Source organism: Macaca fascicularis, chromosome 3 (assembly GCF_037993035.2).
Source record: "Macaca fascicularis isolate 582-1 chromosome 3, T2T-MFA8v1.1".
NCBI classification, from domain to species: Eukaryota; Metazoa; Chordata; class Mammalia; order Primates; family Cercopithecidae; genus Macaca; species Macaca fascicularis.
The window spans coordinates 184,845,836-184,861,148 of record NC_088377.1 but is presented as its reverse complement, the minus strand read 5'-3'; the positions used below and the strand labels follow the sequence as shown (position 1 = coordinate 184,861,148).

The window sequence follows — 15,313 nt, the reverse complement described above, 5'->3', positions numbered from 1 at the left end:
GTTCATCCATCCAAGAGCTCAGTACAGTGATGGAGAGGGACAAGTCAGTGAACAGCACATGGTCACAAGCACCCCACAGAGAAGGGTACAGGGGAGCATGGCAGCACAGAGGAGGAACAGCCAACTGGGCCTGGAGGGGGAAATAAGCAACTTAGATAGATATCTACTCATAACTGTCTCCATCTTCCTCATCTCTCCAATTTCCCACTCGAATTTATATCAACACATCATACATTTATTTTAACTCAAGGGAAAAATTATAAATATAACCCATATAAATAAGATACTGGCCAATTTATATCATTAGACAAGTCAATCTTTCTAATTAGATGGGGGAGCAAAAGAAGGCTGAATCCCCTGGAGGGGGGGTATGTTTTATTTCATGTTTGAAAGAAAAGTAAGTATCATCAGGCAGAAAATGATGGGTCCCCTGAATCTTACACCCACTTTCAGCTGGGACTTGGCCCCGCTCAAGGTTAATCTCTTGGCATGCGTTTCTAGTCATGTTAAATAGACATTTCATGGAAGACCCAGCTAATGTTAAGCCAACTATGAGGACATTCAGAAAGCGATCTTACAAGCAGGAACTCCCCGCTCAGGAGTTGGGATTCCAGAAGGTAACCAGCTTCTGCCAGGTTATTTTATTTCTTTCTCACGGATGAGCTACTTTTCTGAAGCCTCCCAGAACACTTTAAAATTTGATCAGAAAACTTCTCTGGAGAGGCTGTCAGTGCAGAAGAGTAGCTTTCTCAGAGGCCCAGATTCTTTCCCCTGAATTTCATCTCATCATTGGAAAACATTCGTGGAAAAATACGGAATTTACAGCCAGACTTAGGCTCAAGTCTCAGCTCTACCCATTCTGAGTTGTATGAGCTTAGGTCAGGTATCCACTCCTGTGACTATGAGAGGGACCACTTCTTAGGAGATGAAGAACGTAAAAAATACAGGAGCAGGTTCACATCTGGCCATAAGGAGCAGGTTCACACTTAAGGAGCAGGTTCACATTCAAAGGAGCAGGTTCACATCTGGCCATAAGCTTCAGAGGTGGAAGAGCCATCTGAGATCATCTACACTTTTCTTTGATCTTTGGATTTCTTTTTTCTTTGAATTTGGGCAGTAAATTACTGGTTACATGGTTGGTCATGTCCATGCTAGGAACCGAGCTTGGGTCTGCTGAAAGATAAAACAGAAGGTAGACTAGGGAGGAAACGGTGCAAGGGAAATAACACACGTATGTATTATTCTTTTTTTTTTTTTAGATGGAGTCTTGCTCTGTTGCCCAGGCTGGAGTGCAGTGGTGCAATCTTGGCTCACCACAACCTCTGCCTCCCGGGTTCAAGAGATTCTCCTGCCTCAACCTCCCAAGTAGCTGGGACTACAGGCATGTGCCACCTCACCTGGCTAATTTTTATATTTTTAGTAGAGACTGGGTTTCACCACATTGGCCAGACTGGTCTCGAACTCCTGACCTCGTGATCTGCCTGCCTCAGCCTCCTAAAGTGCTAGGATTACAGGGGTGAGTCACTGCGCCTGGCCAAGAAAACACATATGTATTTTTTTCCCTTCCCTTGCACCTTTTCCTATGATTGATATATATGTGTATGTGTGTGTATATATATATATATATGAGATCCATATATATTTTCACAGGATATTATATATAACATATATAAAATACATATATAATATATGTTTTACATACAATACACAAAAATATATTATATATGTAATAGAAAAAGGTGCAAGGGAAAGAATATGTAAATAATAATATATATATTTATATTTCATAGGCAAATTAACAGTAACAAAGACTGCAAGTTGGTTAGATTGCCCAGGGAACCAATGGAAATAGAGGAAGATTCATAGTCAAATCCTAAAAAAAATTTCCCAGGGTGCAGAAATGTAACTAAAATATGAAAGGAAGGAAACATAAATAAGTGAATGTTGATAGGTGAAGGAGTCTGTTCATTAATCTATAAGCAAGATTACCAACTCAAAGTAAGATGACCCAGCCCTTCCAAGGGCAGGCTAGACATGACAGAAGCAGAAACCTGTGGCAGGGGCCACAGGGCAGGGGACAGCTGCCTGACCAAGCCTTTCGACTGCCGCTGTGTTCCCCTCTGTATGCCAAGATCTGCTGCTTTGCAGAAAGCTCGAGACCCAGGCCATGTTAAGAGAGAAGGGGCCCAGGTCAAAAATGTTGGCAGCAGTGACTTTTGGGCCTTTTGAGAAAGAAAGGTGGTATTACGATGAGTAATGCTTCTAGAATGTTGTGTATGATGGAGGGAGAAAGAGTATGAGCTATATGCATAGATCATGCAGTGTTGCGAGATGAAATATACAACTAAACACTTCGAAAGAAGTCAGTGTGCAGAATTAACGTGTTAGAAGAAGTTTCAGATGAAAAAAATAATTAGAGAGATTGACTTGTCTAATGACGTAAATTGGCCAGTATCTTATTCATATCGATTATGTTTATATTTTTCCCTTGAGCTAAAATAAATGTATGATGTGTTGATATAAATTTGAGTGAGAAACTGGAGAGATGGGGAAGATGGAGAGACGTGTGAGTAGATATCAAGATAACTGAAGACCTTCAATGTGTGGAGGGACAGAGACAGATGGAAGGAGACTTGGGGACTGAGTAAGGAAGAAAAGACTAGACGTTAGAGAGGATGATTCAGCTTAGAGCAGAACCAGAGACGACTTGAGGCGGTGAAAGGAAGATTCATGAAGTCAGGGCTGGGGAACAAGGAACACAGGTGGGGCTGGTGGAGCTAGGGAGAGTTCCAGCATGCAAATTCCGCGGGACACTAGCTCAACTGGCTGACACTGTGGCAGAAAAGCTGGTGTCCAGTAGGCAAAGATGGGAGAGTCTCTAAATATCACAGAAACAGCAAAGCTGCTTAGGAGTGAAACTTAGCTTTTAGCAATAACGACTACCATTACTGACAACATACTTCCAGCCCTCATGATGAAGACATTGCATACATTATTGCTTTTTTTAAAAAAAAATCGTATTAAATTTAAGAGGTAATTTTGTTAAATGCATAGATTGCATAGTAGTTAGGGGTTTTAGGGTATCCATCTCTCAAGTAGTGTTTATTGTACCCATTACGTAATTTCCCATCATCCATCCTTCTTTTCCTCCCCGCTTTTCTAAGTTTTCATTGTCTATCATTCCACACTCCTGTGAGCACATCATTTAACTCCCAATTATAAATGAGAACGTGCAGTATTTGTCTTTCTGTGTCTCAGTTGTTTCACTCAAGATAATGACCTCCAGTCTCAGCCATCGCATACATTGTTTCTAATACTCACAATAACCTTGCTAGGAAAAGGTTATTATCTCCATTTTACAGGTGAAGAGTGTGAGGGCCACAGAGGTTAAGAAACATCTTGAAAGTGACAGAAGTTGTATTTCAACTTGGTTCTGGCTGATGCCAAAGAGCTACCTTGAGGTTTCCCAGCCATTATTGTGAGGTGCTCACAAACCTCTGCCAATGCACTGACTGAATAGTACTGGCGACATTCAAGCGTATGCAGCTGATGATGCTCCTACAAAGAAAATGCCCACCCACTGAAAAGTACTGCTGATTTTGCAGTTTTGTATTGCATGAGTTTTCTCAAGAAGGGATAAAAAGGATCCATTTAATAACTTTTAGCGTCAGGTGGGGGATTCTGACAATTTGTTAAGGGAGTTCTGCAGCTGAAGGAGCTTGGTAGCCACTGTGTGCTGCCTTTCCCAAATCAGCCATGCTCTGCAGCCTGTGTAATCTCCAGGCCAATAACATGCACAAAGTACTCAGTTCAAGGACCTTGACCGTGTGCAAAAGGCATTGTGCACTGCCTGCAGATGTGTGAATGTGAGGCGCTCAGAGGAACACACTGCAGAACGAATGAGGTGAAGGAGAGACGAATGGGCTGAGCCTGGGGTTTTAAACTGGATCTATATGAGAGGAAGTCGCCGTTTTCCGTGGATGCTGCTAATTACAGCGACCAGAGGTAACATGAAATGATTTTTGCTTGAGACAGTTTCTGCTATCATTGTATTTTTCTCATTTTCCAAGTTAAGTGATGTTTATTAGCAATTTGTTGTTACCGCCTACCTTCCAAAGAAAGAATCAGGACCCAGAGAGGCCGCGATGCCAAGTGTCAGAGGCGTGTGCGGTCTCAGAGGTGTGGATTCAGCTCCACCTGGTGGCAGCTCTACGTAGTGCAGCGGTGGTTCCGGGGCGCTCAGGCCTGGGACTGCAAAGCGTGTTCCCTGGAAGATGAAGGGAGAAAGGGGGCAGAGCCTGTGCTTATTGCCAGAGTGAGGGGGAGAGTAAAAAACACAAAAGACAGAAAATATCGGGGACAATGTTTTGAAAACTTGAAACAAAAATAAGATACATTCTGAAGCAAATCGAATTTTAAAAAATGATTTGACGGAGACCCACGAATCGAGAGACTCACTGAGAACAATCGGAGAGACTCGCTGAGAATAATCCGAGACTCACTGAGAATAACCCGGGAGACTCACTGAGAATAATCCGAGACTCGCTGAGAATAACCCGGGAGCCGAGAGACTCACTGAGAATAATCCGAGACTCACTGAGAATAACCCGGGAGACTCACTGAGAATAATCCGAGACTTGCTGAGAATAACCCGGGAGACTCACTGAGAATAATCCGAGACTCACTGAGAATAATCCGAGAGACTCACTGAGAATAATCCGAGACTCGCTGAGAATAACCCGGGAGACTCACTGAGAATAATCCGAGACTCGCTGAGAATAATCCGAGAGACTCACTGAGAATAATCCGAGACTCACTGAGAATAACCCGGGAGACTCACTGAGAATAATCCGAGACTCACTGAGAATAACCCGGGAGACTCACTGAGAATAATCCGAGACTCACTGAGAATAATCCGAGAGACTCACTGAGAATAATCCGAGACTCGCTGAGAATAACCCGGGAGACTCACTGAGAATAATCCGAGACTCACTGAGAATAATCCGAGAGACTCACTGAGAATAATCCGAGACTCGCTGAGAATAACCCGGGAGACTCGCTGAGAATAATCCGAGACTCACTGAGAATAATCCGAGACTCGCTGAGAATAACCTGGGAGACTCGCTGAGAATAATCCGAGACTCACTGAGAATAATCCGAGACTCGCTGAGAATAACCCGGGAGACTCACTGAGAATAATCCGAGACTCGCTGAGAATAATCCGAGAGACTCACTGAGAATAATCCGAGACTCACTGAGAATAACCCGGGAGACTCACTGAGAATAATCCGAGACTCACTGAGAATAATCCGAGAGACTCACTGAGAATAATCCGAGACTCGCTGAGAATAACCCGAGAGACTCGCTGAGAATAATCCGAGACTCACGGAGAATAATAACAGAATGATTTCCATGAATAGGGAAACACAATGTAACTTTTTTTTTTTTTTTTTTTTTTTTTGAGATGAAATTTCGCTCTCGTTGCCCAGGCTGGAGTGCAGTGGCACTATCTTGGCTCACTGCAACCTCTGCCTCCTGGGTTTAAGCTATTCTCCTGCCTCTGCCTTCTGAGTAGCTGGGATTACAGGCATCTGCCACCAGGCCCAGCTAATTTTTTGTCTTTTTAGTAGAGATGTGGTTTTGCCATGCTGGCCAGGCTGGTCTCCAACTCCTGACCTCAGGTGATCCATCCACTTCAGCCTCCCAAAATGCTGGGATTACTGGCGTGAGCCCTCACTCCTGGCCAATTTAACTAACTTTTAAAAGTTCGATTGAACTGTGATCTTAAGAAGAAAGGTTAATTGAAAGGGATTCAATGCTGTGTTGATTCCCTCCAGAAGAGCCTGGGGCAGAGGCTGATAAAATGGTTAGAGCTGTAAACCAGGTTGCTATGACTGGGAAAATCCTGTTCTCAGGTATGCATTTAACTGGGCTGTTATCAACACGTTTACTGTATTCTTGGGGATTACAGGAAGCACAGATTATACTGTTTTTACTGAATATATTGAATGCTACCAATAATATAACCAGTCCGTGGAGCACTTGCCATGAAGTAGGTCTGTCAGAGGGATATTACCTGCCTTGTCCTCACCACAACCATGTAAATTAAATACTCTGTCCCACGTTAAGGATAAGGAAAACAGGGATTCAGAGATGTCAAGTAACTTGCCCGAGTTCTCCTAACTACACAAACGCCAAGAGGAGATTTAAATTCAGGTCCCTAATTCCAGATCCTGTTCTTTCCATTCTATCATGGTGCTTTTCTTTGAACCACGTGCATTTGAAATTTGATTTTAAAGTTTGTTTTAAATTGATTTGTCAAATTATTAATAAATTCAAACGGCATAAAGTTAAAAAAGTACACAAGTAAAGGACCGCGTGAAAACAAAGAACATATGAAAAGCAATCTCTCTCCTAGCCATCCAACCCACTTCCCTGAGGCAGCTGTGTTTTCAGAGCCTTGTATATCTTTCCAGGGTATATGACCATGTGTAGGATTAAGAAATGTCAGCATCAAAATGATTGAGTCTCTAGCATTATAAAAAATTTTATTTGCATGACTAAGGCAAAAAGTCACAATAAGAGGTTAATTGACTTAAACATCAAAATTAAAACAACTTCGCTTGCTCCAACAGAAATTTAAATTCAGTCAAAAGCTAAGCACAGAGGAGGTTCAAAATAAAATGTGTTAATTCACCATTCAGTCTTTTGAATAGTTTTGAGTCACTACTAATGGAAGGCTTCAAAATGATTGGGTAAATTTTCTCCAAAGCTTTATGCACATTTCCAAAACCCTGTTAGAAAGCTCCGAATTATCCAGCCTGTCTTCCTGTCCTTTATTTTATCAAAAATGTTGTTCTGATATCCAGGTCTAATTTCGTGGTTATTAGATTGGCCATTAGCCAACCAAGTGAATGTTGGCTAGAGATACTCATCAAGATTCTGGGCCAAAATGTCAGTTTGGATTTTATTTCTGGTTATATTATGGACACACTAGATGGTCATTTCTCTAACAAAACATCTTGAAGTCTTAAAAATGCTCCCAAACTCTTTTCCCCACACGTTGTTTTGTCAGTATGAGTCCAGTTTTCACATGCAAAGTGAATCAGATCTATCACACGCAGTTTTAAGTACATTTTTGCAAGAGGTCCCATTTTTAGCCAAGTCACAGCTGAGCTTTACTTTCAGCTAATTAGTACTTGTTCTTAAATTGGGCAGTTCCAACCCAAGCTAGGAGATGAGATGCAATTTACTTCCTCTCTACTCTCCTAAAATTAACTGAGCTGAAAAATGTGAGTGTTCCCTTGTTTTTCCCTGGGTTTGGTTCCATCATAAGGAATTCAACAGAACTCAGAATATTTCAACAAGTCTTGCTGTTCTAATTTGAACAGTAATAGAGTACTTCCTTTCAAAACCTCAGCTCTTTGGTTGCCAAGCAACCATTAATTTATTGTAACTAACTAGTTTTAAAATATATGTGATGATGAAATGCAACAATATGCTTTTCTTGCTCCTGAACGTACACAGCATTGGCCAGATCCGAAAGAATATGGCGGTCTTGAAGTATCAAAAACAATCATGAGGAATGCTTTCTGAGATCAAGAGAAGAAGAAATCTGTTCCCTGTATGAGCTCCTTAAGAGTGGCCTTAGGGAATACAGGAATCTGTAAGGGTTATAAGGTTTACACAATTCGATGTCCACAAAATTAGAGAAGCCCCAGGCACTGGAAGATCCCTAAAGAAGAGTGACATGAACTAGGAATAAGATATAGGGTTCCCTTGAAGGGCCCTGACAATACTTCCATTCAGTTCATTGGCAGAACCTTTTAATTCATCCTGTATTATGTAAGGATGTTTTAAAGTGTGTGTAGTCGATTTATTAAATGTGCTAAATTCAATGGGATAGAAATAGGACAGACCATATTTTTCCCTCTCCCTTTGCCTCCAACAGGCTCCATCAGGTCTCCCTGTCCTTCCCCTGTCACATTTAGGGTAGATCCCGTAATTTTCCTCACTTTGCTTAAAAATGCCTTCATAGTGTCCATGAAGACCCATTATGAGGTGTTAAATTGTGCTTTTCAATTTATATTAGAGCTTCAATATTGAAAGTTCCAATTTAAAGAACTTCTTTTCCACTGGTCATAGCTGACTGGCTATTTAGAGACCTGCAGGTGGAGAGCAGGAATGGTTTGCTCTTTTCACTCCTCCTTGCTCGTCTACTCCAATCGCCCATCTCTGCCTGGATCCTGTGGTATTAAGACAGGGAAGAGGAGGTCGGGGGAAGGGGATGATGTCTTTTCACTTGTCTGGAGCTGTTTGTCCCATCCCTAGCTGCTGATGCCCTTTCGTGGGGCAAGCATCCAAATGGTATCTTTCTTACTGGGTGCATTTGTGGATTCTTTAGATACCTTGTAGGAATACCGGCATTTCACATTGCCTTGTGATCCCCCTCAATTCCTGTGCTTGTTAAACTTACAGCCTCTCAGTGCTGGGGTCTCCTCATTTGAGGAGGTAGCGCTTTTGGGCCAGGAACCTTCAAGGTTCATCATTCCCATGGCATCCACGTGGCCCCTTTTGCCCTATCAATGATAGGAATACCAGCTTGCTATCATAACTTCCCATTGATAAGGCAAGAGGACTCTTTGCTCTCTCAGACTCTGAAGATAGGTGTTCATTGCTGTAACAGTGAAATAGCAAGAGAACTAACATAACTAACTCCATTTTTGTTTCAGGGGCCTTTACCCATTCCTGCATGTAGGCTAGGATAATTTTAGAGCACTGAGATATTACATAAAAACGGCAATCATGTAGTTTTAAAAACTGACTCTGGGATTAAAGGAGACTTATGTAAACAATTAACTATGTTTTGTTAAAGATTTATAGGAGCATCATGACCTGACCAAAGACAAAGAAGTTCCCCGCCTCCTCAGACCCTTGCTGGTGCCCGGATGTCTGTGAGGTCATTGGTCACCTCTGCATCCCAACCCCCTCCTCCTTCTCCAGCATTAACATAAAAAGAGTACAATTTGTACTGACTTAAGATGGTACTTTAGGATGCAATTCCATCATCGTCTCGGTTTGCTGGCTCTCCGAATGAGCATGCTTTTCCTCCCACCAATTCGTGTCTCATTTTGGGCTTTTCAGCAATGAGCAGCTGAATCGGGGTTCGGCTGCATTGCTTCCTGAGATTCTCTCACCATGTCACTCCCTTGGGGGCACCAGGGTGGGTCTCTTGGGGTTTTGTGTTCAACCAGGAAGTGGTGTAAGAAACAGACCTAATTTCTATAGGATAAGTAAAGGACCTAAGCCTCTTGGAGATTGCCTTTACTTGCCTAGGGCACGGGGGAGAAGGAGCTATAAAACTGTACTCCTGTGAATTTCCTCCCTCTAGTAAACACCCTTTTTCTTTCTAGCATGGGTGGGTGGTGAAACAAAGGCCAATGGGTTGTCATGGCATTTTTAATAAGTCTTACAGATCTGTGACTGGCACTTTTTAAAATTATTTTGGTACTAAATGCCTATTTCTTGTGGCCTTGAAATTCTGTGATATATGAAAATGTTAATTTTCGTATGTCATTATAGAGGCAACCACAAGAGGGCAATGTTTCAGCAGCAGAAACAAAACCCTAGGAGAAGATGGCTGCCCTCCTTGGAATCCACTGATGTTGCTCTGATGCCTTTGGTCTACTTAGGTTGAAAGCTAGATAGAAAGTTCAGAATTGGGACAAGGTCAAGGGTCACATCAAGAGAATGCAAAGAGGGAAAGGTGTAGCAACACAGCAGGACACCAGACAGGCAGACAAAGACTAGAAAGTTTGGGAAGAAATCTGCAGTTGAGAAATGGGAAGTAAAGCATTCTTTTCTCACTTCTACTCTTACCCTACAAACCTGCTCCAGGCTATTCCACTCTGTGGTAGGTGGAGTCTTCCAAGAAGTAGACACCCAGAAGGATCAGAAGTCTGAGCAATTTCTTTGGGAAAATACGGAGGGAGAAAGAAGAAGCCTGGCATTGGGAAGGCAGGGAGAGCCATCAGATAGTAATGGGGGCATGAACATTATGAAGGAGAGAGTCAAGGTGGGAAGATTGAGTGGAAGATCTGCAACAGCCGTGCAGCTCCAACAAAGTCCAACAAGGGCACCGAGTTGTTCTTAAGTTTACATTGCTTACCTGAGTGGCTCCCTGCCAGCCACAGTCATTAGCTGGGAGCAGTCTGTGGGAAGCAAGACCTAACGAAGACATGAGAAGGATTTTGGAGCATAGCAGCTAGGGCTGCCAGTCAGCTATGCTCCCTATCGTTAGAGATATGAGAGGAGCATTTGCAGGGCCACTGCACTCCCTAAACAATGAATGAATGAATGCCCTTTTCTTATAGTTGTTTAACCACTACGTTACCATCCAATCTTATATCTATTTCCTGCAAAGCTTTTGAAATACAAGTACATACCCACTGTTATTATTTACATACTTCACATGCATTTTTTTAAATCCACAGCAAGTTGGATTCTCCTTCCCACTGTCCACTGAAACTGTTCCAGCCAAGGTGATCAGTGACTTCTCATTTATTTGCCCTATTTCCAAAGACTGCAGGAATTTGGAGCTCAGAAATAAAGTCAAGTGGGGAAGATAATGGTGGATACAGAGATATTTGAACAGCCAAAAATGCGAGAGAGGGAAGGGAGATAAAGCTTTGAACATTTTATAAAAGAGAAGGAAGAAAAGAAGAAGACTGAGAGGTTAAAGAAAGTGTGGACTTTAAAAAAAACTTCTGGGATACTGAAAAATCTTTTCAAGCAGGCGAATCAGGCAAACCCAGGGACTTTGTGATCACATGAAATTGAAGTGGAAAAAAGAACCAATCAAATCTTGCATCTTCTGGCTACCCTCAGATTTGCCAGAAGAGGTCAGCAAAGACATCGACATCAGTCTTTGCCCTCCCTGGAGGAAGGATGGTGGGTTAGAAAGTGCTTTCTGCCACTTTGATTAGAATTTATGCAAGGCTTCCATTATCCATACCCCTATCTTTTTTAGGCCCTCTTTCCAGAGTTTAACAGCTGCCTGAGCTCCTGGTGAGAGGACAGATCAATCCAAAATAAATAATAACACACATAATCTGTGTGTCTTATGGAATGACAGATATTCAACTTAAATTTATGTACTGCATCTCTATGTAAACTAATTAAAATTTCTGGCATGTTAGCCTATGCAATTAGACAAGAGAAAAAAATGCAGGGGCAAGATGTTAAAAAGGAGGAGTAAATAAGATTAACATGAATTTTAAATAATTTGTTTATCTGGAAATCTCAACAAAATAAAGTAAAAAACCCATGTGGCTGGGCACAAAATTTATATTGAGAGTCAAAAAACTTCACATATAAAACATATTAAGTTAGACAATGTAGTGGAAGAAAAGAACCTCATTTACAAAAGCAAAAACAAATATAACATTATTAAGAATAAGCTTGACAAGTAACGATTTGCATTTAAACGAGATTGACACTTAAAAAAAATGCTCCTGAAAGACACAAAAGTAGATTTGAACAGATGGAAAGGTGGAGTAAACAATATAAAGATATCAATTCTCCCCTAAGTGTATCCATAAAAATGTTACAATCACAATTAAAAATTCAATAGTATTTTTTAAAGCTAGACAAGCAGATTATACTTTATTAATTCATTCATTCATTATTTCATTCATTTATATTTTTAGAGACAGAGTCTTGCTCTATCACCCAGGCTAGAGTGTAGTGGCATGATCATAGCTCACTGCAGACTTGAACTGCTGGACTTAAGTGATCCTCCCACCTCAGCCCCCTGAATAGCTGGGATTACACACATAAGCCATTATGCCAAGCTCAGATTATATTTTTCATTATGGAAAAATAAACAAGCAAAAAATTTTCAAAAACATTCTGAAATGGAGGCATAATGAGGAATAACTATATCTGTAAAAGAGATTATATAGCTATAATTTAAACACTCAGTACTATCATTGGGAAAAAATGAATTATTTAATAAATGGTCAAACTAGGCAGCTACCTAAAAAACAAAAGTTAATTCCATTACTGCCTATGTCATACCAAGCTGTTTAAAATGGGTCAAATATTTAAATGTAAAAAAAAAAAAAACATAGATTTAACATAAGAAATAAAAGAATGTTTATAAAAATGGGTAAGACCTTTCTTAGGATGACATAAAACACAGATGTCATAGAAGATTGACAAACCTGACTTTATTAAGAATTTTTTAAAAATTTGCTTTGGTTAATACTACCCCAAGGTAAATAGACACACGAAAACATCAGAAAGTATTTTCAACTCATATCACAAAAGGTTAATTTGTGTCATGTGTAAAAAGCTCCTATAAGAAAAAATATAACTTCTCAGCAGAAAAATGGGCAAAAGATAAGCACATATGAGAATATTTTCATCTTCATCCATAAAGAGAACAATAAAAATTAAAACCATATTAAGATACTATTTTCACTTATTAAACTGGCAAATGTCAAAAAGTTTTATAATACACTGCGTGAAAATAGGTAGTGTAAAATGTAATCACCTGCATGAAGGGCAGTTATGTAATATATATTAAAGCGACAAATGCTTTTACGCTTTGGTCTAGCAGTTCCTCTTCTAGAAATTGTCATTTAGATATTCCGGTACAGAGAAATAAGGTATGTATTCCATTTGGTGGAATAATCTGGAGTTATTAAAAAAGGAAACAAGAACCAAGAATGTCTTATGTATAAATATACAGTGATCTGTACTGCATAGGACATATGTTCAATATACTACCATTTGTACAAAAAGAAAATGTGCTTGTATGCATTTACTTATGCAGACGTATATGCTTAAAATTACCTCTGTAAAGACATAGAAGAAAGTGATAACATTGGTTGCCTTGAGGGAGGAGGATCAGGTAGAAAAGTGTTTCAAAGTATCCTTTAAAATTTTGAACCACGCGAGTATATTATGCTTTGATGCTTTAATATTTGAGTATAGTTATATCTTCTTTTGATATTCTGGCACTTTTAAAAACGTCTGTATTTGAGGTACTCTATGATCCTGATTCTCTAGGTGTTATAATTAACATGTATGTCTTATTAATCCAAAATTCAACTATGTAGTCTTTCTAGAACATAGCTAGGCATCAGAAAACAGCAAAATAAACCAGCAAGCAGGCAAAATAAATGTGGCAAAGTCCATGAACTACATAAAGCTTAGTCACTTTACTCACAGGAAGTCTGTTAGAGTCCCTTTTATCTGTTTATTTATTCATTGGAAATAAGCTTGATAAAATGATTTACTCATAGAAAGGAGATAAGAAAAGGCAGGGTCTGTTGAAAACAACAAGCGGTGTGTTAGCTCTCAGTCAAGAGAGAGCTAATGTTGGGAGAAATTTAAAACCAACTCTACAAAGCTGACCCAAGGACTTAAGACATTTTTGTTCATTTAGTGCAGGAGCGAACCTTCTCCGAGATCATGTGTATATGACAGGGGCGTCTAATGATGGTCTTGAGAAACCAAGAAGACATTCAGATATGCTCAATAGAATCTGTTAAGACTGATTTTCATACCTAACATTTAAATACAACATAAAAACTTTTGATGATTAAGTCTAAAACTTAGGGTCTCTGGAAAATGGAATAACACATTTCCGGTTGGTGGTGTTTTGGAGTATATTTTTAAATGCTTAGCTGAAGATGTCACCAAATGCCAGAGTAATTGGTCAGAGATTTCTTTTTCTATTGAACACAAATGAAAACATCAGTATCAAAAATTAGCAGTAGATATGCAAAAAGGGAGTCAGGAAAATTATTCTTGCACAAGAAAACAACTTTATAGTGCATAAGAAGTCAGGAGAAACTTCTAACTTTTCTGCAATGGAATGACTCCAACAATCACAGTGAAAATATAAAGAATGGGTAATATGTTTTAGCAAATAAATGAGAGGAATTGTAGCAGTCATTAATCTAGGACAGGTTAGAATAAAAGAGATAGTAACATAATGATTAACTATAACAGAGTAATTAGTACTATTGCTGGCATACTCTTTGACCCAGCTATCCATTTCTTGGAATTGTTTTTCTAAATGTACTTACACGAGGGTGCGGAGATATGTACAAAAGGACACATATACCCTTGTTGGAAACATATATATCCCTTGTTGGAAACATGTATATCTTTTGCTTTAAAATAATTCAGTTTGGCTGGGTGCAGTGGCTCACGCCTATAATTCCAGCACTTTGGGAGGCCGAGGCAGAAGGAATGCTCATGCTCGGGAGTTTAAAACCAGCCTGGGAAACATAGGAAGACCCCCCCATCTCTACAAATAATTTTAAAAATTGGCTGGGCTTGGTGTCCCAGCTACTCAGGAGGCTGAGGTGGGAGGATCGACCCTGGGAGGTCAAGGTTTCAGTGAAGTGTGATCACACCACTGCACTCCAGCCTGAGGAACAAAGTAAGACTTTGTCTCAAAAAAATAAAAATAAAATAAAAGAATGCAACTGGAAGCAGCTTAAGTGTCTAAGGAAAGGGAAGTGATTAAATAAATTCTGTTATATTTATTAAATGGAATACTTACTATGCAACCATTAAATAGAAGTGGGGAATACTATGTATATTGATATATAAAATTGACTACTTTAAAATAAGTAAAAAGAGCTATAGAATACCATACAAGGTATCATATATTTTGTTTTAAAACATTTCTCTGTTTGTGTGTGTGTTTTAGGATATGATTAGGAAAAGGGTTAGAAAGATACCCACCAACCTGTTATGTCACTTGGTTGGAGATTTAGGGTACATGGACAACGGGCCAGAAATGTTCACATTACTTTATGCATAGCTGTAGTTCTTGATTTTGTAAAGTTATTTTAAAAATGTCTATAAAGAAGATTATTGTTGTTAACCTTGAAAAGTTAATTGATGGGATAGACCAGGAAATCAAACCCAAACTATAATTGGATTAAAATAAAACATTAAAAATGACAAAACTTAAGAACGGTGTATAATAATCTGTCTTGGATATAAAGAGAATTTCTGAATAGGTGGTGTCAAATGAGTAAAAGTTATTATAATGAGTAGGAATTGTTTTGTCTGCCTAGAATGCCTTCCTCCTTTCTCTGAGGAAGCAACTTTTTCCCTTGGGAAATGCTTCCTTCACCTTTGCAAACATTTGGCTTAAGAACACGTGATTTTCCTTCCCAGTCTATGCACCTGACCACAAATAATGATAGGCCTGAGGTGCACACATAACTCAAACTGAGCCAACCATTTAGACAACACTTCACCCCCCCAGTGATAAGAGATGGTG

General features: G+C 39.8%; 1 long non-coding RNA gene across 1 annotated transcript; it reads left to right on the top strand.

The window, feature by feature from the left end:
- On the top strand, positions 1-14,496 carry LOC135970264 (uncharacterized). The gene is made up of 2 exons (XR_010585889.2): positions 1-1,516; positions 10,494-14,496. It is a non-coding gene; the product is annotated as an uncharacterized lncRNA (long non-coding RNA).
- The last annotated feature ends 817 nt before the right edge of the window (positions 14,497-15,313 follow it).